This window comes from Sturnira hondurensis, unplaced genomic scaffold (assembly GCF_014824575.4).
Source record: "Sturnira hondurensis isolate 20B ecotype Veracruz unplaced genomic scaffold, ASM1482457v3 Scaffold0008380, whole genome shotgun sequence".
In the NCBI taxonomy this organism is placed as follows: domain Eukaryota; kingdom Metazoa; phylum Chordata; class Mammalia; order Chiroptera; family Phyllostomidae; genus Sturnira; species Sturnira hondurensis.
Genome location: NW_028081011.1, coordinates 113,307 through 138,559, shown reverse-complemented (window position 1 = coordinate 138,559; position 25,253 = coordinate 113,307). Strand labels below are relative to the sequence as shown.

Below are 25,253 nucleotides of genomic sequence, written 5' to 3'. Positions count from 1 at the left end.
AACACAGAAAGAAAAGTACAGGCCAATACCTCTGATGAACATAGATGCTGAAATCATCAACAAAATGGTAGCAAATTGGATCTAGTAATACATTAAAAAGACCATACACCATGATCAAGTGGGATTTATTCCATGGATGCAAGGATGGTACAATATTTGCAAATCAATAAACCTAATACATCATACAAACAAATAAAGGACAAAAATCACATGATTATTATATAAAGCACATGATTACCACTTGATAAAATCCAACATCCATTTATGATAAAAACACTCAGCAAAATGGGAATAGAGGGAGCATACCTCAAAATAATAAAGGGCTTACACAAAAAACCTACTGACAACATCATACTCAATGGGCAAGAACTGAAAGCATTTCCATTAAGATCAGGGACAAGACAAGGGTGTCCACTTTTGCCACTCTTGTTCAACATAGTACTGGAAGTTCTAGCCACTGTGATCAGGCAAGAAGAAGAAATAAAAGACATACAAATTTTAAGGGAGATAGTAAAACTGTCATTATTTGCAGATGACACTATAGAAAATCCTGTAGAATTCACCAAAAAACTACCCCACCTATAAGTGCACTTAGCAAAATAACAGGATACAAAGTAAATATTCAGAAATTGAAGGTATTTTTGGACACCAACAATGAACTATCGGAAACTATGAAAAAAGTACCATTTACTACAACAACAACAACAGTAATAACAATAAGTATCCCTGAATAAATTTAACCAAGGAGGTAAAAGATCATGTTCAGAAAACTATAGAACACTGAAGAAATTGAGGAAGATACAAATAAATGGAAGCATATGCTGTGTTCATGGACTAAAAGAATTAACATCATCAAATGTTCATACTATTCTAAGCAATCTATAGTTTTAATGCAATTGCTATTAAAATACCAATGTCATATTTCACAGATCTAGAACAAATACTCCAAAAATTTATATAGAACTAAAAAAGATCCCAAATGGCCTCAGCAATCTTGAGAAAGAAAACAAAGTTGGAGGGATCACAATACCTGATATCAAACTATACTATAAGTCCTATAAGTCCTCTATAATCAAAACAGTCTAGTACTGGCATAAGAACAGACACATAGACCAATGGAACAAAATAGAGAGCCCAGAAATAAACCCAAGTCTCTATGGCCAACTACCTTGTGATAAAGGGGGCACAAGTATACACTGGAGTAAAGATGGTCTCTTCAATAAATGATGTTGGAAATACTAGACAGGTACATGCAAAAATATGAAACTAAACCACCAACTTATACCATATAACAGAATAAACTCAAAATGGATAAAAAACCATGATACTATAAAAATCCTAGCAGAATACATAGGCAGTAAAATTTCAGATGTCTCACATAGTAATATTTTGCTTATATATCTCATGGCAAGGGAAAGAAAGAAAAATAATAAATAAATGGGACTGCATTGAATTTAAAAGCTTCTACACAGTAGAAAAGCCATTATCACAATGAAAAGAGTACTGACTGTAGGGGAGAACATATTTGTCACTGATACCTTGGACAAGGGTTTAATCTCCAAATGTATAAAGAACTCATATGACTCAATACCAGGAAGGCAAATATTTTAATTAAAAAATGGGCAAAGGACCTGAATAGACACTTCTCCAAATAGGACATACAGATGTCCCACAGACATATGAAAAAATGCTCAGCATGACTAGCCATCAGAGAGATCCTAATTAAAATCCCAATGAGATATCACTTCACACCTGCCAAAATGGCTATCATTAACAAATCAAAAAATAACAAGTGCTGGAGTGGACGTGGAGAAAAGGTAACCCTAGTGTACTGTTGGTAGGAATACATACTCATGCAGCCTCTATGGAAAACAGTATGGAATTTCCTCAAAAAGTAAAAAAATGGAACTACATTCTGTTCCATTAATTTCAGTGGTGGGAATATACCCTAAGAATCCCAAAATGCCAATTTAAAAGAACATACGTACCCTTGTCTTCATAGCAGCGCTATTAACAATAGCCAAGAGTTGGGAACAGTTTAAGCGCCCATCGGTAGATGAGTGGATTAGAAAAGTATGGTACATTTACACTATGGAATACTACAGAGCAGAAAAAAGAAGGAATTCCTACTTTGGTTACAGCATGGATGGAACTGAAGACTATTATGCTAAGTGAAATAAGCCAGTTGGTGAAAGACAAATACCATGTTATCTCACCTGTAAGAGGAATCTAATGAGCACAATAAACTAATGAGCAAAATAGAACCAGAGGCACAGGATCATGGAATAGACTAACAGTGGTAAAAGGGGTGGAGAGAGGTTGGGACTGATTGAAAGAGGTGAAGGGATTAGTCAAAGAACATATATGAAGGACCCAGGGACATGGACAATGGTGCTGGCATTAACTATGGAAGTGGGGGGTAGGCTGGGCAGAGGGCAGGTACAGGGAAAATTGGGAAAACTGTAACAATATAAATAATAATAAAGCATAAAAAGAGAAAAATTAAAAATAAATAAGTAAAATCTTTAACATATATATAGAGTGATGGATCCAAATAGAGAGCCCAGAAATAAACTCCATGCCTTTATATTCGATCAATATTTGACAAAGGAGTCAAAGTGTACAATAGAGTAAAAATAGTCTATTCAATAAATGGTGTTGGGAGGACTTTCGCCAAGATAGAGGCATAGGTGGAAACACTGTGCCTTCTCCCACAACCAAGTTTGACTACAACAAAGGTTTGGAGAACAAAGACACCGCCAAAGACCAGAAAACTGAATTATACAGAAGTCCGACAACAACGAACCCATTCAACGGAGACGGTAAGAGGGGCGGAGCCAGCAGCGGAGCAGGGTCGGGCAGGAAAGATCCTCAGACCTAGGCGTGCAAGTAGCCCGGACCTAGTCAGGGTGTGGGGCAGACTGCCCGCGGTCGCACATTTGCGCATAGTGAGATGGACCGCGCAGGCCCCAGGGGGCGAACCCAGTGGTGGAGGGCTGACGGCGGTGGCACACCCACATGCAGTGGGATGAAACGCGTGGGCCCCCGTGATGGTGGCAGCTGCCACACCTGTGGGGGCCAAGGCGGGAGACAGCAGACGGGACCCCATGCTCCTCTTTGACCCCGCCCCCACATACAGCATCACAACCCAGCGACTTAGTTGCCCTGCTCTGGTGAACACCGAGGGCTCCGATCCTGCTACGTAACAGGCACAAACAGCCCAAAAGATGGCACAAGAAGAACTCAAAGTCCCAGGGCCGATAACTCTAAGCGACCAAGAGACTGCCAGCCTCTCAGACACACAGTTCAAGACACTGTTTATCAGGACGCTCACAGAACTGGTTGATTACAGTCACAAATTAGAGGAACATATAAAGGCTAAACTAATTGAAGGGAGATGTCCAGGAAACCAATAGTGATGGAAAGGAAACTGGGACTCAAATCAATGGAATGGACCAGAAGGAAGAACGAAACATCCAACCAGAAAAGAATGAAGAAATGAGAATTCAACAAAATGAGGAGAGGCTTAGGAACCTCCAGGACATCTTTAAATGTTCCAACATCCGGATTATAGGGGTACCAGAAGGAGGAAAGAAACAGCCACGAGTGGAAAACTTACTTGAACAAATAATAAAGGAGAACTTCCCCAGTCTGGCAAAGGAAATAGACTTCCAGGAAATCCAGGAAGCTCAGAGAGTGCCAAAGAAGTTGGACCCAAGAAGGAACACACCAAGGCACATCATAATTACATTAGCCAAGACTAAAATGAAGGAGAGAATCCTAGAAGCAGCAAGGGATAAGGGGACAGTCACCTACAAAGGAGTACCCATCAGACTGTCAGCGGATTTCTCAAAAGAGACCTTACAGGCAAGAAGGGGCTGGAAAGAAGTATTCCAAGTCATGAAATCCAAAGACCTACAGCCAAGATTGCTTTATCCAGCAAAACTTTCATTTAGAATGGAAGGACAGATAAAGTGCTTCTCAGATAAGGTCAAGTTCAAGGAGTTCATCATCACCAAGCCCTTATTATATGAAATGCTAAAGGGACTTATATAAGAAAAAGAAGATGAAAAATATGAACAGTGAAAGGACAGCAAATTCACAGTTATTAACAACCACACCTAAAACAAAAGCAAACCAAGAGGACAGCTAGATCAGGAGTGGAACCATAGAAATGAAGAACACATGGAGGGTTAGCAACAGGGGAGTGGGAGGAGGAGAAGGGGGGAGAAGGTACAGAAAATAGCATAGACAGTAGGTAGAAAATAGATAGGGGGGCAAGAATAGTAGGGGAAATATAGAATCTAAAGAACTTGAGACACGTGGTTGTAAATTAAGGGGGGGAGAATGGTGGGGGAGGGAGTGTGTGGGTGGAGAGGAATGAAGGGGGGGATAGAACAACTGTAATGGCACAATCAATAAAATATATTAAAAAAGAAAAATAAATGGTGTTGGTAAATTGGTTAGATATATGCAAAAATGATACTAGATTGCTTTATTACTCGGTACACAAGAATAAACTCACGATGAATTGGTGAGTGAAATTTTTACCTCAAAACCATAAAAATTCTGGAAGAAAACATAGGCAGTAAAATTTCAGACATTTTTCATAGCAATATTTTTTCTGACATATCTTTTCAGCAAGGGAAACAAAAGAAAAAAATAAACAAATGGGACTACATCAAACTAAAAAGTTCTTGCACAGCAAAGGAAATCATCAACAAAATGAAAAAGACAACCCACTGAATGGGAGAACAATTTTCTGATACATCTAATATGTGGTTAAGATCCACAATTTTTAATATCTTATAAAACTCAACACACACGCACACACAAACAAACAATCCAGTTAAAAAGGGCAAAGGACCTGAATAGACACTTCTCCAAAGAGGACATACAGATGGCCAATAGGCATATGAAAGGAGCTCAAAGTCCCTAATCACCAGAGAAATGCAAATTAAAATCACAATGAGATATTATTTCACACCTGTTGGAATGGCTATCATCAATAAGTCAGCAAACAGCAAGTGTTGGTGGGAATGTAGATTGGTGCAGCTACTATAGAAAGCAGTACAGAGTTACCTCCAAAAATTAAAAGTGGAAATGCTTTATGACCCTCTGATTACACTTTTGGGAATTTATCCAAAGAAACCCAAAACACTAATTTGAAAAAATGTATGGCTCCATAAGTCCATTACAGTTATTTGTAATAGCCAAGATTTGGAAGCAGCCCAATTGTCCATCAGTAGAAGAGTAGATAAAAATGCTATTCTATACTTATGCAATGGAATACTGCCGGGCCTGAAAAAAGAAGGAAATCTTACCATTTGAGATAGCATGGATAAACCTATAGAGCATTATGCTAAGTGAAATCCATATGATTTCACTTACATGTGGAATCTAATAAACAAAATGAACTGACAAGAAAAATAAAGATAGGCTCATGGGTAGTGAACAGACTGACAGCTGTTGGGGTGGGGGTTCTGGGTAGGCAGTGGAGAGATTGATCAAAAGAGAAAAAATTATGGACAGTAACAACAGTGTGGCAATTCGGGGGGATGAGTGGGGTGAAGAGAGGTGGAGGAGGTTGTATGGGGAATAAATGGTGATGGACGGACACATGACTTGGGTGGTGAACACACAATACAGTGTACAGATGATGTTTTGTAGAATTATGCACCTGAAACTTGTATAATTTTGTTAACCATTGTTACCCCAATAAATTCAATGAAAATGGAAAGAAAAAATATGATCTAGTTAAATAAACTCTAACAGATTCCAGTAATTTAAAAATCACTGTCAACATTATAGTAGTTACAACTGTGTATAATAATTCTGATATCTTCTATCAATGCCATGTATTTCTGAGATAAATCTTTTCTATTTTTACTATATCCATGCTTTAGTTTTCAATTATTTTCAGGTAGGTCTTATACCTTAGAAAATGTGCTATTTTACATTATTTTTCTATAAAAATAAACATAAACTACAGTAACTTTTTGGTATACAGTGGTACCTTGTTACTAGCCATAATTTGTTCCAGAACTCATGTCGAGTGCTAAAACTGAGGAGTACTGAATGATGAAGCATATTCTCTTGTGGTTCTGCATTGTAACTTACACATGTCCTAGCAAGTGAACAGTGTCCTGAGCAAGCACTGAGTGCTGTAACATTTTTATCTTGTTAGAATGAGATGAGTACAGGGTTTGACAAGTTCTGAAGTCAACAAGTACCGAGGTATGACTGTAATAGTTATTCTCCACATATTCCCTCTAAGTTTCTTGAGTTCCTATAAGCCAAAATCCAAAGGTCCATTATTAGACATCCATGTGTGGTTGCCTCTCGTGTGCCCCCTACTGAGACTTGGCTCACAACCCAGGCATGTGCCCTGACTGAAGGGAACAAGCAACCCTTTGCTTTGCAGGCTTGCACTGAATCCACTGAGCTACAGCAGCCAGGGTGAGCTTGTATTTTTGATCATCTTTTGAATTATTGACTATTTTATGGTGTCTTGTAACTGAAACTTCTATTTGTTTTATATACTTCATATGTTAGATTTCATTTTCTGCCTCACTTTATTATGTATGATGGCTTAATTTTGAAATCTTTGCTTGATTTAGGGATGTTACTTTGCTTTGACACATTACCATCAAAAATATCTCAAGTGTGTATGGTCTTATAAAATCTTTATCTTGAAATGCTCTGAAAGGTTCTTTATTTGTAACTCTCAGTTCTGAAAATTTTTAAAGTCGCTCCAGGTATTCTTGTCACATACCAGGACTTTAACCAGATGCTCAGATTGACTCTACTAACAGCAAGTGTTAGTAGGATATAAAAATATTAAAATACATAAATCCAGGTTTCAAAGCAATTGATAACTTACATTCCCACATTATTTTTTCCAATATTTTACTCCTAACTTATGACATTTTTTTTACTTAAGTCTTCTAGCAGCTGTTTTGTTACTTAACAAAACGTCTAACTGAATGTTGTTTTTTCTTTGCCTCAGCCTGACTCCGTAGAGTGATGGATCTATTTCTAAAGGCTAGCCTGCAATTCTTAACTGAACCCCTAGAGTACTGTGTCCTATCTTATTCTTTTCAATTCTTCCCCAATGAGGCATGACCAAGACATTGCTGTATCCTTGAGAGGCAAGTTCTTAGAATGGAGTGGCAGATGGATATACAAGAATCACCAGTGCAGTGCTAATGGAAATTCAACTCCAATTAAATTTTAAAGTTGTTTGCTTCCAAAAAGTCTAGAAACAATATGAATGAAATTGCTTCCCCTACTGGGATTTTGTTCCTGCTAGTAAGTTGCTAGGCAAGGTAATGATAATGTTGGAGGCATTCAGGTTTAGGAAACTATGATGATTATATGATGATGATGGTGATGATGATGCTGATCATTGCAAACATTTATTGAACTCTTATTATATATTAAGGACTGAGTTAGGTCTTTTATGTAGTATGTGAACATCTGTTGGTTGCCTTCTATGTCAGTGTATTAGTTTTATGTTACTGCATAAGAAATTACCACAAACTTAGTGGCTTAATACAACACATATTTATTGTCTTTGTTTCTGTGTATCAGGAATCTGGGCACAGCTTATCTGAGTCTTCCCCACTTCTCCTTCCTCGATCCTGTGGTTGTTAGACCAATAGCTTCATTTTTTGCTGGCTGTTGGCTTGAGGACCCTTAGTTCCCAGAGGCCTTCCTCAGTTCCTTGCAATGAGGTGTGTCCCAACATGGCCATTTCCTTCCTCACAGCCATTCATGGGAGAGAGAAATCTTCAGAAAGATGAATACTAATTTTTTTTTAATTTTTAAAGATTTTATTGATTTATCTTTAGAGGAGAAGGCAAGGAGAGAGGGAGAGAAATATCAGTGTATGGTTGCCTCTCGTGTGTCCCTGCTGGGAACTGGCCTGTAACCCAGGCATGTGCCCTGACTGGGAATGGAACTGCGATCCTTTGCTTCACAGGCCTGTGCTCAATCCATTGAGCTACAACAGCCAGGGTTGAATACTAAATCTTATGTAATGTATTCATGCATACTAATGATTTATATCTTATCATCTTTTCCATGTTGTATTGCTTAGGAGGAAGTTATAGGTCCTGCCCATACTCAAGAGGAGGACATTAGACAAAGTATGAACATAAGTGGATAGGAATCATGGGAATCAACTTGAAAGTCCATAAGTCACAGGCAGAGATTGCTATTTGTCCCCCAGTGTCTATCCTTTCTTTTTCCCCCTACAAAAAGAGAAAGTACCTTGTTGTAAGCAGATGTATGGCCACCTGAAATAAAGACTTCCTTCCCTAGATTCCCTTGTAGTTAGGTATGATCATGTGACTGAAATATGGGAGAACAGCAAGCTAAAAGAATCTGGAACCACCCTATCAGCCTTTGAAGATTCTCTAATTGTGACTTTTTTAGGGAACAATAAACCTTTATTTTGTTTAAGCCACTGTTATTTTTGGCTTTCTCTTATAGATGAACCTAATCTTGACTGATGTTCTTCTCTATCATCTATTTTCTCCTTTCCTCTTTCCAACATCTTTTCATTTTCATTTTCATTTTATGGTCTATGCATTTTTTTCCAAGGAACTTGAAATCACTCTTAGGTCCAAGTTAAGCCAATCAGAATATTACTGTCTTTTGCTGACATGGGTGGGAGAATGACTTAGGCCACTCTAATCAAAGTGAATCTCAGAATTTTCACTGAGAAATTATGGCAATACCTGTATATAGCAATAATTCTGACTAACTGTATTTTCCATTCCAGCCCCTGATTCTATTCCAAGGAGAAACAGAATTCACCTCCCTCTTGAGCTTATTGCTTGGCAGAGATGGCTCAGGAGCCATTAAACAAACCACACTGATTTATGACAATGTTTAGGGATTAGTCTAGAGGAAGCCTCCATGCTAGTCTTTTGGTTAGAAATAGCATGGAAATGACTCTGAGAGAATTTCTGTTTCTCTTTGAGTACAACAGGATTAGTCATAACTTGCTCAAGTGGAAATGGTGGTCTCATTTCACGTGAGTGGCAAAAATGGATATTCTTGTGTTGTGGATTGCATATATTCACATGTTAAAGTGGTTCACCTTTCCTAAATTGGGTATCATTCTTCACATCTATAATCTTTATTTTGGGGAAAAGTGAGTTTGAATTTATTATTGGACTTATAAAAATTACCAAAGTAACTATTGCTCGCTGCGTAAGTTGAATAATAAAAAGGTGTGACCTCATGTTTAAAACAGATGCTTTTTTCCTCAGAAAGTCTTCTGCCCTTCAGTGTTCCTTTCATTTACTTTTTTTAAGGCTTATATTGATAAAATGTTCATTTAAAAATCACTCTATTCAATACTTCTCATATTCTTTATTTAAGTGATTGCAGGATTTTAAATATTTTGGGCCTAAACAAAAGTAATATTTTAAATATAAAGTACATAAAATTGACCAGCATCCCAGAGACAGATAGGAAGTAAGGACTCATTAGTCTTTCCCAGTGGGAACTTAAAACTAAGTTAGAGGGTAAAAGCCTTAAACAATTGAAATAGTGAATAAGAAAGTGCTAATAATGTACTTCATCCTTTTAAATCAGGCAGTTACACTATATGTGTGTATACACACACATACATATATGTGCATGTGCATACAGACACATGCATATGCATGCATGTGATCATATATGCATGTGTACAAGTATATAGACATAAATGTCTAACATACACCTCTGTATGCATACACATGTATACATATGCATGTGTACATGTGCATACACATGAATATAAATGTATATACACATGTGTATATGTATAAAGTGAATATGTATAAAGATATGGAATGACCAAAGGAGTTTCTTAACTCCTTTGTTGAAGCTAAGTTGGGTCTTGGACTAGACCAGGAAGAACAGAGGGAATTGAGGATGCCCTGAGAATTATTGACATGAAACACAGAAACTGTCCCTAGACCTGGCTGAGCATCCCTTCATCCCACCTGAGATCTAATGGGACAGAATCACAAGAGTGAGGACAAGGTAGTTGTATTTTTAACAAGCTGTTTGGTTAATTCTTTCTGAAAACTGTCATTTAAGAGTTTCTGAAAAAAACTCTTAAGGTGGGCCTTGTTTTTTTTTTTTTTTAAGATTTTATTTATTTATTTATCTTTAGAGGGGAAGGAGAGAGGGAGAGAAACATCAATGTATGGTTGCCTTTCATGCGTCCCCTGCTGGTAGCTGGCCTGCAAGGAACCGGCCTGCAACCCAGGCATGTGCCCTGACTGGGAATCGAACCGCGATCCTCTGGTTCGCAGGCCCGCGCTCAATCCACTGAGCTACACCAGCCAGGGCAAGGTGGGCCTTGTTTTGATCATAGCTCCTTGAAAATTAATTTGGGAACAGAATTTATGACACAAGAACTTTTGAAAATTCAATAAAAGGCCATATTTATAGTTGATTGGTATATTAGTTATATCCCTTAAAATTATATTTGCACATGAGTTGTTATTCTCTTAATTTTTCTTACATTGTCATTTATTTGTATGACTTTAATTAAAACAGCAAACAAATATAAGAGTCCACAAAAACAACCTTTCCTCAATCATTTGTTTGTTAATTTTTTTGATGAACATTGGATAAGGCTGAAGGCAGGGAATGACACAATGAAGAGCAGAATATTCATTCAGCCTTAGGGAATTTTATTAGATGATAGGAATTAAACACAAATAAACATAATGTATGGAAGAATTGACAGAGGAAGGAAGGGTTGCTTTTAAATGGGCATTTAAAAATAAGGTAAAAAATGTTCTAGGCACAAGATACAGTATAAACAATTCTGGGTTTTTATGTTCAAATAAAACTTGAAATTGAATCTTAAAAATAATATGTGTGTGTGTGTGTTTGTGTGTGTATGTATAATGCTTTTGAGATGAAATGTTCTTCTGCTTAATTTTGATTGAATGGATATTAAATACACATTGTGAAGAAAAGGTGTGGCTTCCAAATGGAGAAAGACACATTCTTTGTTTTACATCAAGTGAAAAATATGTGGTGAATGAGAGTCATATGGATTTGCAAATTTGATAACTATTACATATTCACCCATAATATAGGGGAAATTTAGGAATGTATAAGTGAAATCAACATGTTGAAAATCTTGAAAGGCACATTGATCTGCCACCTATATCTCCACACCTTTCCATACCCTGTCAACTTTCTACATTAAGGACTGAATTCGCACTCCACTATTTCTGCAGGAGGACCACATACCATTGAACACCCGGAATAAATCTGTTTCTCAAATTTTGGGGGTGTGAGCTTGCTTTACTTACTTACTGACTTATTTTTACCTATTGTCTTACATGTCTTAGGTTGAGTTCCTTGGCAACTGACCCTGAGATGGGAATTTTTATGCAAGTGGTTTATTGAAATGATGCTCTGAAGAGGATCCTGTAAGAGAGGGAGGGAAGTAGGATAGGGCAGGGGGGAGGGCTTGGTGAAGAGGTAGTTTTACCTGAACATTGGTCTTGGTTTAATCCTGGTGGGAGCTCTGGAATATGAAGAGCAGCATCTCAGAGTTGTTTCAGCTAGGGGCAAAGGGACTCACATCTTGTATTTCTTTCATAATTTCATTGAGTGACTAAAGCTATTCTTGGAGGGAAGGCATAAATGCCCAGAGAGGCAGCTCCCAGAGACTGAACATTTCTCAGGAGACAGGTACTCTTGTTAGCAGCCAATACTCACAGCAGCTGGGAAAAGGATAACTGCAGATAAAGGGAAGTGGTTTTAAATAGGGCAATTTTGTCCCTGAAAGACAGTTGGCAATGTCTGGAGATAATTTTGATTGTCATGATTCAGGGGTAGGAGTGGTAATGGCTTTGCTATAGGCATCTAGTGGGTGGAAACTAGGGATGCTTCCAAACCAATGCACAGAATGGTCCCTCTACAACAAAGACTTATCCAGTCAAAAATGTCAGTAGTGCTAGGCTTGAGAAACTGTGGGTAAAACAATCTGAGCAGGGCAGAAGAAATGACTACTATATCTTCCTTACCATGTGTGCATTTGGTTGCATTTGTAAACTGCAGTAACAACAGGAGTCATTCTTGCTCAGACCATATGAAGTAAAAAAAAAAAACCAAACAGCAAAACCCCCTCATTTATCTGTACATCCATACATCTATCCATCCATGTATTTATTCAGCAAGTTGATTTATCAAGTAAATATTGAACTCTTACTGTGCGTGTATGTACTAGGTACTAGGCTCAGCAGTGGGATGTAGGGACAAGTACAATATGGTATCTGCTCTCAGGAGGCTCAGAAAAATAAGTGGGAGAGATAGGAGCCTAGTGGTTTTGACAACTGTAAACACAGGTGGATTGTACTAACCAAAACAGAAATGTTTCTACTAGTTATCCAATATATATTATTTATTATTAAGTACCTATTATATACCGGGTGCTATTCTAGGCATTAGATATATAGCAGTAAACAATATGGAAAAATTCTGTTATCAACATATATAGTTAATAATGATTCAAACAAACAAATACATAATAATATTTTAGATAGACATAAGAAGAGTGAAGAACACAGAAGAAAAAATTTGGACTAGAGAGTGAGTTGGGATAGAGTTGAGGGCACCATATTTTAGTAAGGGTGATCAGAAAAAGCCCCTTTGAAGAAATCACAGTTTAGGCGAGACCGTAATGATGAGAGGGGATCAGCCGTGTGAAGTTCCGGGGGAAGAGGAAGGTCTGTTTCAGGAAGAGAAAATGCTCGTCTCATTGAGGAACCAAAAGACCAGTGTAGCTGCATCCCAGAGCATAAGTCGGGGAGTGTTAAGGGATGAGTTCAGAGAGGTGAGCAGGGGGCCACATGATGGAGGGCCAACCAGATCACTAAAACAGTTTGGAGTCTAATCTAATTGCAATGGGAAACCATTGGCGGTTTTTAAAACAGCATGATGATCTGATCTGATTTTTTTTTTGAGGTGATCATTTTAGCACCTTTGTGACCATCCAGCAAGGGGATTCATGTACTGATCCCGTGGAGGATAATGACTGCCAGGAAGGGCATTGTGTGTGCCTGCTTGCAGAATCTTCCAACTTGTTTTTACCCTTTTCAGAATGGCAATGAAAAGGGTAAATCCCTTTCTTATCTTGTACCATTGCTTTTTGGATAAAATATCTACCATTGGAAAAGTATGGAAATACTGAAATATATTTGACATTTTGTTTTTTTCTAACAGCATTGCATTATTTTTGAAGGGGTGAATGGATATTTGGTTTGAGCTGTAAAGAGGCATTCATTATGTTATGTCCCAAACTGGACATATCAACAGAAAGAGGAAGCCTTTCAAATTAGTGAACTAAGACTTTAGTTACCTTTTAGGTCTTTGCAGTTTCAATACGGCTGAGCTGATGGTGGAGGTTTGTGGTTCCAACCAGCCTTTCTACAGGTAATTAAGATGATTACCAACTGGTTTGAAAACTTGGTCAGGGGAAGTGTAGTGATGTATTTGGGACCATTAACATCACTAACAATGAGACAGTGGTTATAAAAATTCTCAAGTAAAGATAAAGAAGGTAAAACAAGAGGTTAAGATTCTGGAGAACATTTGTGGTGGAAGGATTATTATTAATATGATTATTGTGAAGGACTCTGTGTCAAAGACACCAGCTTTGGCATTTTAATGTATAATAATAGAGATTTTAAGCAACTTTGCCAGATCCTTATAGACTTTGACAACTGGTTTTATGTGTATGAACTACTTAAAACTTTGGATTACTGCCACAGCAAGGGGATCATGCACAAGGATGTGAGACCTCACAAGGACATGATAGATCACCAACAGGAAGGGCTGAGACTGAGAGACTGGGGTCTGGCAGAGTTCTACCATCCTGCACAGGAAAACAATGTCCTCGTGGCCTCCAGGTACTTCAATGGACCAGAGCTCTTGTGGGCTGTTGGGTGTATGATTTTAGCTTGGATGTGTGGAGTTTGGGCTGTATGTTAGCGAGCCTGATCTTTTGCGGAAACAAACAAAAAAAAAACCCAAAAAAAAACCCTTCTTACTTGGAGAGGACACGACCAACTTGTTTGTATTTCCAAGGTTCTGGGTGCAGATGAGATGTATGAGTATTTGAAGATGATCACATAGACCTAGATCCTCCCTTCAATGGTATCCTGGGAAAACATTCATGGAAATGCTGGGAATACTTTATCTGCAATGAGAATAGACCCCTCTTCAGCCCCAAGGCCTTAGATCTTTTGGACAGACTTCTGTGATATCACCATCCACAGAGCCTGACTGCCATGGAGCAGTCCATGCAGCACCTGTACTCCTACCCTGTGGGGAAGGAGCAGTCCCGGCCCTGTGCAGATAGTGCCTGTGCTTTCCACTGGAGAACCACAGTGTGATAAAAAGAAATTCTAGTCATTTCTTCTAAATGCAAATAAGAGTAAAGCCCTAAAAATCTGTCAAAAGCCCTAACTGCCTAGCGCTAGTTTACAGGGAGCTGCCACTCTGGCAGCAGGGTGGCGATGCATAGTTCAGGAACTGAGGGACCTCTGCCTCCCGAATGCACAGGAGGTGAGAGACCCTGAGTTGTTGCACAGTTACCTCTATTGAACAGGAGACTATTGTTGAATTAACCTATTCCATCAACAGACTCAATATATGACTTCTTACCTGTTCCACTGTGGTCTGGGTTTCCGTGGGTGGCATTTTAGCAATATGTCAGCAGTCTGTACTGACACCCCAGCCTCATTTAAGAAAAGGGGATATTAAAGCAGCGACAGTATTTTTTTAATTAAAACTCTTTTACAAATTTATGTTTTATGTATATTTTTATGACATGAAGTCTCTAGGAAATATACCTCATCTCTACAGTTTCCTTCTAAGTGTATTCATTTGGAAGCAAACTGCAGTCATTCTCATGAGTCCTCTTTGATGTCAGCAGATGACACTTTAAACCTTGTGAAGCCATAGTTCCATCTGTTTCATCAAAAGTGAGATGCTAAATGAATAACTTGGAGATCACTGTACGCTTTGTTGTTTTGCCTAGCTGTAAAATCTTGTTGCTAAACAACAACAACAAAAAAGACCAGCTACCTAAAATTTATTTGGTATAGTTTTCCAACCAAACAAAATTACTTTCAATTTTTAATGGATGTAGTTCTTTACTTTGAAAGATGAGACGGCATAGGATAAATAATCATTGAATAATTTCCTTTGTGTGTGTGCATGCATGTGTGTGTAGCACAGTGACTAGAGGATTGAATTTACCCTAGAATATAAATAAGAGGGCTGCTAGCTTAATAGTCGCTAGAATGATTTTGAGAACAGCTTGGAACCCAGCATTTACAAGCTAATTACAAATTTCTCATAGACCTTTAGTAAACAGTAAGCATTGGTGTAGGCTTGATTTGAGTTTGAATTTGCTTTGCTTTATTTGCTTGATTTGCTTTTTGTTTATTCACAGAGAGCAGCATGTAAAATATATTCTTTTATGTGTTGGTAGTAATAAAATTTTGATACATTAATAGGAAACTTAACAGAAGCCCAGAGGAGCTTGAATATTTTATGGAGATTTTTGTAGTCAAATAGTTTACTTTAAAATTAGCTGATTATATATGTATATATATCCAACATTATTCCTATTAAAGAATGGGCATTAAGATGCTGTTTTGGTATGATCTTTTCTTTTGAGACATAGTATTTTCAAGATTTATAAATTATATATTTGACAAAGATGGAGATTGTTTAAGTTGACTATTTAAATGAATGGTATGTTTAGCAGAAATTGTAATTGCTCTAAATGTCCATTTGAAATACAAATGAATAAGCAAGTTTTTATTTTATTTTAACCCTGGCAATTTGTTAATATGTCACCTAATTACAAGCCCAGTGGAAGCTGTTTCTGACATGCAATTACTTTATAGTGCTGAGATGCATTTAAATGCATGATATGAAAGAATGGTCTTTGGTCAGAGAAATGGGGGTTGTGCTTTGATTTCTACCCATGTCACATCACAGCAGTTTCACTTATTATTTTATGTAGCTTCCCAAGTTCCTGGTATTTTTGTGGTAATGCAGGTACAGTTGAGAATATCTGTGTGGTTACCTTTATTACCTCTGTGCATTCCATGTTGTAGTCCTTATTACAAAGAAGGCAAGTGTAATGGCTCTAATTTTAAAAACAATAATCCAAAGAGGCACAGCAGAACAACTAACATGGTAAAAACATTTTTCACTAAGTGGTCAAGAGGCAACTTAAGTTTGTATATCTATTATTACTTTTTCAAGTCAGGTAACATTAAATGTCCTTTAAAATGGTCATGATTATCCTATGGTTCTCCAGAGATGTTTTGCCAGAGCTGTAACTTGAATGGACTTTGTGAACCTATGTTTTTTCCACTGACATGTTACTGAATGATAAAATTTTATTGCACATGGTACTACCTACTAGATCATCAGTTTCCAGTATTCAGGAATGGTAAAATCTCATTAGGTATGCTGGGCTCTGGTCCCAGTTCAGACAGAATTTTGAGGTCCTATTCTTGGTCTTTCTGTTACTCTGATTGTACTTGCACAGCAATAAAATAGTTTCAGAATCCATCCTGATTCAGCCTGATGTAGTCATCTACCTTATGGAAGCCTAGACAGACAGACATGGAAAATACACATGGATTAGCTGGAGCCATGCTCATCAATCTGATTCATAGTTACAGTGACAGCATTTTCTAGAGCTATTTTTGCCGTCTTACCTGTAGATGATGACTCAGAGTTGGAAAAATTCTCATATTTTTTAGCACATATAAATGATACCTAGGGTACAACCACCTTGGGACAATTGGGTATCATCCAATAAATTTTAAGATATGCATATCTAAAGGCTTAGCAATTCTATTCCTAGATGTATACCCCATATATTTAGGCATGCTTCTGTGTACTTAGAGATATGTACTGTGTTATATAAGAAGCCCATAGTTGCCTTATTCACAATAGCTCAAAACTCAAAGCAGCTCAAATGCACATTAGCACTAAAATGAATGAGTATATTTTGGTAGATTTGTGTAATGTAAAAGTACATGATGGTAAAAATGAAGAAATCACACGTATACATAACATATATGAATCACACAAATGTAATGTTTGTATGAGAGAAGCCAGACATAAAGGAATACAGATGGGTAATTCCATTTTAACGAAGTTTGAAAACAGGCAAAATTAGAATATAGTATGGAGAGTTGCAAACTTAGGAAACTAACAAGCAGAGCAAGGAAATTGTTAGGGTGGTTGGTGGCACAGGCTGTGAAAGAAATCACAAAGAGAAGAAAATGTAGATGATAAAGATTTTTATTCACTCTCCAAGAAAGGAGAGGGGTATGGTATGGACAGATACACCAACCTTGAGGGCTGGGGACTTTGAACTTTTCTTGGATTATAATTGGGTTCAAAAAGGGTAGGGGGTGCTGCTCTGTGGCCCCGGGCTGCTGGGGTGTTGTAACAAGAGGCTGTAGCTTGTTCTGTGTTATCTTCTGCCTGTGCCTATAGGGAATGGTTAGTTCTGTTTTTGATGTTCATTCTAGGGACAAGCTCAGAAGAGTAAAATGGGAGTCATATTCAGTGAGGTCACAGGCCTGCGAGACAAATGGTGCCACAATAGCAAATGGGGCTGGCTTTGTTCTTTCAGAAATTATCACCATAAAAGTTAAGATAGGAATCACTTTAATCCAGGGTTATGATTATGAAGAGGCAAGTGTAGGACATCCAGGATTTGTCTTTTTCTTTACCAGGATGATGATGGAAGAGTATTTACCTCATATTAATTTGTTAAGCTATTCAGTTGTATGTTATATACATATATAGTTGATTTATGTTTCACAACTAAAACTTGAAAGAAAAACTGAATATTTCTGAGTATTAATATTTGCAAAGTACCTTTCAGAGTAGAAGGGGTAATGTGATTTCTAGGAACTTCTGAACAGAAAGCAGAGGTACCGACTGAAGGTTTAATTTCTTACACTGGAACTTGCTTTCAATATATACAGAGATGTGCTGATTGAGATTCTCATATTATCAGTCCTAAATTTGATTGTCTGTGTTAGAGACTCCTCAGTTTATTTAAACAAACACAAAAGAATAGGGATTTAATATCAGCCACTGATGTTAAGATAGGACTGTAATGTCAGATACAGGTAGAATATGATGTGTCTGAATCATTCCTTAGACCTGCCAGTGCAGCTTTTCCTTCCACTGCCATGTGTATATTTTTACCTGTTTTTAAGATTTTCAAATCATAAAGATGAGATCACTGGTAGCTGTAGAGAGACTTATCTACAGCTTTTATCAGGAAGATGTTGATTTTACTTAGAAGTAAAACGTACAGGACTTCTGGCCAAGATGAAGGAGTAGGTATATACACTTTGCCTCCTCACACAACCAAAAGAAGGACAACAAATTTAAAAACAAAAAACAACCAGAACTCCCAGAAAATTGAACTGTATGGAAGTCGGACAACTAAGCAGTTAAAGAAGAAACTTTCATCCAGACCTGTAGGAGGGGTGAAGACCAGCAGCTGGGTGGAAAGGATTTGTGGCACAGTGGTGGTGGAAGGACATGGGTGGGCAAGGCAGCGGCTGGTGGACTGGGTGGTTCCACATTTGTGAGCAGATAAATCGGGAGGAACAACTGGGGAGTGAGACAGACCACACAACCCAGGGTACCAGAGAAGGGAAATAAAGCCTCAACTGCTGACTGAAAAAACCTGTGGGCATTGAGGCAGAAAGAGAAACTCCCAGCCTCATAGGAGAGTTTGCTGGAAAGACCCACAGGGTTCTAGAACATACACAAACCCACCCAACTGGGAATCAGCACCAGAAAGGCCTGATTTGTTTTCAGGTAATGGGGGAAGTGAGTAAAAGCCAACCACAAGCCGAGCAAGTGGCAGTGTTCCGTCTTGGACCCCTCCCCCATATACAACACCACAATACAGTGACCTGGGTTACCCCTCCGTGGTGAACCTAAGGTTCTCCACCCCTTACTACATAACAGATGCACTGAGACAAAAACAAAAATGGCCCAAATGAAAGAGGAGATCAAAGGCCCAGAAAAAAAAACACAACTAAGTGATGAAGGGATAGTCAATCTATCAGGTGCAGAGTTCAAAACACAGGTTATCAGGATGCTCGCAGAATTGATTGAGTATGGTTGCAAAATGAAGGCTATGGGAAAAATGAAGGCTATGAAAATTGAAATAAAGAAAAATATATAGGGAACCAACAGTGAGGGGAAGGAAAGCAGGACTCAAATCAGTGATTTGGGTCAGAAGAAAGAAAGAAACTTTCAACCAGAATGGAATGAAGAAACAAGAATTAAAAAAAATGAGGAGAGCCTTAGGAACTTCAGGACAACTTTAAATGTTCCAACATCCAAATCATGGGGGTTCCAGAAGGAGAAGAGGAAGAGCAAGAAATTGAAAACCCATTTGAAAAAAATAATGGAAGAGAACTGCCCTAATCTGGCAAAGGAAATAGACTTCCAGGAAGTCCAGGAAGCTCAGCGAGTCCCAAAGAAGTTGGACCCAAGGAAGCACACACCAAGGCACATAGTAATTCCATTACCCACATTAAAGATAAGGAGAGAATGTTAAAAGCAGCAAGAGAAAATAAGACAGTTACCTACAAAGGAGTTCCTATAAGGCTACAGGTGATTTCTCAAAAGAAACCTTATAAGCAAGAAGGGGCTGAAAAGAAGTATTCAAAGTCACAAAAGGCAAGGACCTATACCCAAGATGACTCTATCTAGCAAAGCTATCATTTAGAACCGAAGGGCAGATAAAGTGCTTCCCTGATAAGGTCAAGTTAAAGGAGTTTGTCATCACCAAGCCCTTGTTATATGAAATGTTAAAGGGACTTATCTAAGAAAAAGAGTAAGATCAAAACTATGAACAGTAAAATGACAACAAACACAACTACCCAACAACCGAACCTAAAAAAAAAAAAAGAAAACAAAAACAAACTAAGCAAATAACTAGAACAAGAACAGAATCATTGAAATGGAGATCACAAGGAGAGTTATCAGCAGGGATAGGGTGGGGGGAGAATGGGAAAAAAAGTTACAGGGAATAAGAAACATAAATGGTAGGTACAAAGTAGACAGAAGGAGGTTAAGAATAGTATAGGAAATCTAGATGCCAGATAACTTTTATGTATGATCCATGGATGTGAACTAAGGGCCAGGGGCATGTAGGTGGTGGGGTGCAGGGCAGAGGGAAATAAAGTGAGGGAAAGTGGAACAAATGTAATACTATAATCAATAAAATATACTTCAAAAAAGTAAGACATAAGACATACATTTACTAATGACAGGTAATGTATGTTAGGACATTTGTATTTAAGAGCTTATTATGTCCCACATTCTGTTATATGTGCATATACGTATTATCTCATATAAATCTCAAAACTTTCCCCAGAGGTAATATTCTCATTTTGGATGTGAAACTGGGCTTCAGAAGGGGATCTTGAAAACAAGTCTAGGTCCAAAGTCTGTGCTCTTTACTGCTAGGTTGTATATCTCAGAGTGGATTCCTTTAGTTCAAAGCTGTAAAATAAATCAAACATGCTCTTATCTATTAATGGTACCTTCATTCAAATGGAAACTTTAAGTAGTTAACAAGGATTTTATTCCTGTCCCACCGATGTTTTTTATGTATCTTTGAGCCTTCCTTGACCAAACACTTATGTTTTTAGACAGAACTCCAATACAGAGATGGTAAAACCACCTATCCCAAGGACTGTTTCGGTTTTAGATTACATTTATGGACTAATGTCTGAGACTCACCTGGCCACTATGAGAGCCCCTCCTATGTTTTCCATATCTAATTTCTGCCTTACTTAAAAGCAGCCATTAAATAAAAGACCTTGTGTGTAATGCAGGAGTAATGGGGGCTGGCCAAAGAAATAGGTGGAGGTTTGTAGTGGGCAACCATGTTGCACAAGGCTATTGTTTGCAAAAATGTATTCATTTCTAGGGTGTCTAATATTGCCTAAATGGAAGAGATGCTTATAAGGAAAAGCTTTGGCAATTTTCTTAATAGCTAAGATTTATTGAGCACTTAGTATGTTTCAGGCAATGTTATAAAGACTTTTTAAATACTAACTCATTTAGTCCTCATTATAATTTTGTGAGGTATACATTCTTATTCTTCCCATTTAGGAAGGGAAATGGAAGCACAAAGCAGTTACCTAACCTGTGTAAATCACACAGTCAGTGGCAGATTTAGGGTTTGAACTCAGACAGACTAATTTTAGAACACACATATGAGGCAGGACCCCCCAAACTGAAATTTCTTCATAAAAATTTAATTTATTCTTACATGTTTGAACTTTAGTCACTGTCAAAATATTCTTCATTTGATTCAATACATCTATCAAGACATTTTTTTCTGCTACTCAAAAACAGTTTTTGAACTTGTCAATTTTGATGTCTTTTAGTGCTTCTGCTTTTTTTGTTGTTGTTGTTGTTTGTTTGTTTTATCTCTCCACATCAGCAAAAAGTTTCCCTTTGAGGACTTTTTTTCATCAGGGGAATCAAAAAAGTCTCTTGGGGCAAAGTTGGGTGAATAGGTAGGGTGTGGCCTAAGATTCATGCTGTTTTTTAAAAACTGCTGAACACTCAGCACAGTGTGAGTAGGTACAGTTGAAAAACACCCATTATTAAATGGGCAAACATGTTGAAAGAGTCTTCAAAAAAAATTCACTGAGTGGAACACAGCCTCTCACAAGAACACCAGCTGGTACCCTGGTAGAGATGGATTCCTAGAACATTCACCTAGTGGGGGAAACCTGTACTACAAGGAGTGTGTCTTCCAGAAGATAATTCCATTTTTTGTGGGGTTCCCCCTTGTGTTAACTACTATGTTATGTTCCTTTTCCTTGGGTTGGACAAAGATTTAGATGTGAACATACTCTATATTAAGAAAATAAAAGGACATTATGTATTGTGTCAGATTGAATCTTTTAATTTATTTCAAGATGAACTACCCGAAGAGGGAGAAAGACACTTATAATGTGGTTGCCTTATTATCTGTATGGCAATAAATCATATAGTATAGGTTTACAAAACTGCCAAGCATTTATTTGTGAACTCCTTTTATTTTCATAAATCCCTGAGTAAGTAAAGATCATGTACGAAAAAAAATGTCCTTTTGGATTTCCCTGAAGCAACAACACTGTGGAACAAATGGTGACTAGTTGTATTGGTCCCTTGTCATTTCTTATTCAAAAAGCAACCTTTGCATCTATTGATTCCTACTTCTCAAAAATAAAATACTTCTACCAAGATTTAAATTAGAAAAGATATATTTTATTCTTCTTAAATCATTATAAATATGCACATATATATATTCTTATTTTTAGTGTATTTTTTCATAACCACTTAGCCCCCTTATACCCCTCTCTCCTCATGATCACCACATTGTTGTCCATGTCCAGGAGAGTCCTTTTACTTTTTTGCTCAATCCCTCCAACCCTAAACTTCCCTACCTCATAACTGTCATCCTGCTCTCTATGAGTGTGTCTCCATTTTCCTTGTTAGTTCAGTTTGCTCATCAGATTCCACGTAAGTGAAATCATGTGGTGCTTGTCTTTTTCTGACTGGCTTATTTTTAAAAAATTATATTTTATTGATTATGCTATTACTGTTGTCCTGATTTTTCCTCCTTTGCCCTCCTCCATCCAGCAACCCCCATTCCCTCAGGCGCCATTGTTCATGTCCATGGATCATGGATACAAGTTCTTTGGCTACTCCATTTCCTATACTGTACTTTATATCCCCATGGTTATTCTGTTGCTACCTATTTGAGCTTCTCAATCCCCTCACCTCTTCACTCGTTCTCTCCCTCCCCCCACCCATCTAGCAACCTTCTGGTAATTAACTTCTTTTCTCTTGCTTTTAAGACTCTCTCTTTATCTTTAACCTCTGGCCTTTTCATAATGATGTGTCTTGGAGTGGGCCTCTTTGCATTCATCATAATTGGGGCTCTGTGCTTCCTGGACTTGCCTATTTCCTTCATCTACTTAGGGAAGTTTACTTTCACTATTTTTTTCAGGCAGATTTGCAATTTCTTGGCTATTTCTCTTCTTCTGGCATCCCTATGATGCAAATGTAGGGCTCTTAAAGTTGTCTCAGAGGCTGTTTATACTCTCCTCATTTTTTTTGATTCTGTTTTCTTCTTGTTGCTCCGATTGGTTGTTTTTTGGTTCCTTAGGTTCCAAATCATTGATTTGATTCTCGGCTTCATCCATTCTACTGTTGTTTCCCTGTAAATTGTTCCTTTTTTAATCAGTGTATCCTTCATTTCTGAATGGGTCTTTTTATGCTGCTGAGGTCCTCACTAAATTCCTTGAGCATCTTTATAACCAGTGTTTTGAACTCTGCATCTGATAGATTACTTATCTCCATTTCATTTATCTCTTTTTCTGGAATTTTTATCTGTTCTTTCATCTGGGCCATGTTTCTTTATCTCCTCATTTTGGCAGCCTCCCTGTGTTGGTTTCTATGTTTAGGTAGAGCTGCTTTGGCTATGTGTCCTGGTAGCATGGCCCGATATAGTAGGTGTCCTATAGGGTCTGGTGGCACAGCTTTCCCTATTACCCAGGCTGGCTACTTGAGGCACACCCTTGGGTGGGCTGAGTATACCCTCCTCTTGTAGTTGAGCTTGGTTGCTATTGGCAGATTAAGAGGATGGATTTACCCAGGTCAGTCAGCTGCAAGGACTGGCTGTGACCACTGACCACCAACCTCTGCCCTCCATGGAGGATCAGCTGTGCAAGGGGCAGGGTGGTGGTGCTACAATGTGGTTTGTAGATGTCTACTGTGTGTGTTGGCCCTTGGGTTTCCCTGGGTGGTACAGACCAAGGTCAACCCCTACCTCTGTTTTGCCTGAGGCACCCTGCCTGAGCTGTAAAACAATCTGAGATGGGTGCTACTTGTTCTGGGCTTGGACTTTCACAGGTGAAGCCAAGCTGTGACTCTAATCTGGCTGCCACTAGGGCTTTCTGAAGCCAGCTATTGCTTGCTTGGTAGGATTTAGGAGCCATTCTTATGGAAAAGCAGCTTGGGTGGGGTTATATATGTATGGTTGGGTAGAGCCTCTTGGGTTTCCAAAGTGGGTCACAGAGTGTTAGCCAGGTTGGTGGAGTCTCAGATATGGCACCAGCCTAGTGGCTCTGTAGTGAGCCAGCTCAGCAAAGGGACAATGGCCTCTGCTCCCCACGATGACATGATGTGACTGGTGTATTTCATTTAGCATAATGTTCTCTGGATCCATCCATGCTGTTGCAAAGGGTAAAACTTATTTTTTTATTGCCAAGTAGTATTCCATTGTGTAAATCTCCCAATGTTGTTTTATCCAAAATATATACATATATCTTTATTAATATATTTTAGGATTATTTATCTAACATGTTTCCCTTTTTTGAAAAAGGTATGAAGTTTATTTTAATGTATACAACATGGATTTCTGGATATCAATTCATATATATTTATAAAACAAATTTTATTTCAATTCAGATCTTTTGTAACATGAAATCTGTGAAGTTTTTTGAATTTTAAATTTTCCTTAAATCATTTTTGTAACAATGTAGAACATCAGATTTTATTTCTTTATTTCTGTGGCTAGTTAGAAGAACTATGTATAGAAAGTGCATTACTTTTTTATTGCTGTGTAATTACCCCAAATTTAATGGCTTAAAACAACATGGATAATTATCTCAAAGTTCTGTAGATTAGAAGTCTAGCAGACTTGACTAGGGACTCTGCTCAGAGTCTTAGAAGATTGAAATCATGGTGTCGGCCTGCTTGGCTCTTATCTGGAGATCCAGGGGAAAAAACTGCTTCCACAATCAATCCATCATTCAAATTATTGGCCAAATTCAATTCCTTGCAGTTGGACTGACTGAGGTCCCTTGTTCCTTGCTGACTATCAGCAGGGAGCTCTCAGCATCTTTGGTCATCTCCATTTTCAAAGCCACCAATGACACATTAAAACTTTCTCTGGCTTGGAAGCTTTCTTACTTCACTTCCATCCATACTCAAAGGGGAGGGGGTATTATACAAGGGCAAAAGGCACTGGAGACCTCTTTTAACATTCTGCCTACCACAGAGATACAGCAATGTATATATGATTATGGTATTTCTTTGAGATCTGATACTGAGAAAGCACCTGAAATAGCCAGCTT

General features: G+C 38.0%; 1 pseudogene; it reads left to right on the top strand.

Annotated features, from left to right (window-relative positions):
- Window positions 1-12,712: 12,712 nt before the first annotated feature.
- LOC118992754 (casein kinase II subunit alpha'-like) lies at window positions 12,713-14,426 on the top strand (annotated as a pseudogene).
- The last annotated feature ends 10,827 nt before the right edge of the window (window positions 14,427-25,253 follow it).